Here is an 890-nt window from a genome sequence, read left to right on the forward strand (position 1 = left end):
ATTTATATCTCTTTACCTCCATTTCTTTTTGTATTTCTTTTGTATCTCTATACCTCTAGCTCTATTCCTCAATCTCTCTCTGTTTCTCTTGATATTACCATACCTCTATTTATATATTTCTTATACCCATGTCTATGCCCTATCCCTATCAGTAGCTTATCTCTATATTCCTATTTATCTTTATCTCTCTCCCTATAAATATTTATTAATCTCTGTATCTCTGTCTTTATGTATTTATTTTGTCTCTATTTATCTTTATATCTTCACCAATGTTTATATTTGTGTCTTTAACTATTGTTATGTCTTTACCTTCATACCTCTATTTGTCTCTCCATATTTATCTATGTCATCATCTCTAGCTTTGTTCATCTTTATGTCCCTATCTTTTTTTGCATTTTCTCACCCACGTTTTCTTTTTTATACCTGTTCCGACTTCTCTATCGCGTCAGTGAGTTTCTGGCATTTAGATAGAGCCGGGAAGAGTTTATGCTCAAATATACAAATTAACAAATTTGCTCGTTTTGCATTTGTAATTCAAACTTAGCTTGTGTCTGGTGGAGAAAAAAAAATAAGGGGAATGAAAGGTTTGTTTGCCTTGTTTATAATTTCATCTGGCACTCGGTTAATCAATGTCTCCGTCGGTTAATCCAGGGGATCTCAAAGTAGGGGTCGCGAGATTCTACAACCCCAACTCTACAACTCCTTCTCCTCCTCTTCCCCCCATCGCCCATCCTAAGACCTGCCTGATGCTCGATAATACAATACATACATACATCGACAGGCAAGCAGATACACATAGACAGTGAAATGAGTTATGGTGACTATCAGAAATGCTTTGTTATGTGCCGCGAATCCCGGTTAGTCGATCAAGCAACACCCATATCATTTAT

At 36.1% G+C, this 890-nt stretch overlaps 1 protein-coding gene across 1 annotated transcript in view; it reads right to left on the reverse strand.

Annotated features, from left to right (window-relative positions):
• Positions 1–890, reverse strand: part of LOC119588527 (alpha-(1,3)-fucosyltransferase C-like) — a gene marked incomplete in the record, with an annotated part of 22,185 nt that overhangs the window by 16,749 nt on the left and 4,546 nt on the right.

This window comes from Penaeus monodon, chromosome 24 (assembly GCF_015228065.2).
Source record: "Penaeus monodon isolate SGIC_2016 chromosome 24, NSTDA_Pmon_1, whole genome shotgun sequence".
NCBI classification, from domain to species: domain Eukaryota; kingdom Metazoa; phylum Arthropoda; class Malacostraca; order Decapoda; family Penaeidae; genus Penaeus; species Penaeus monodon.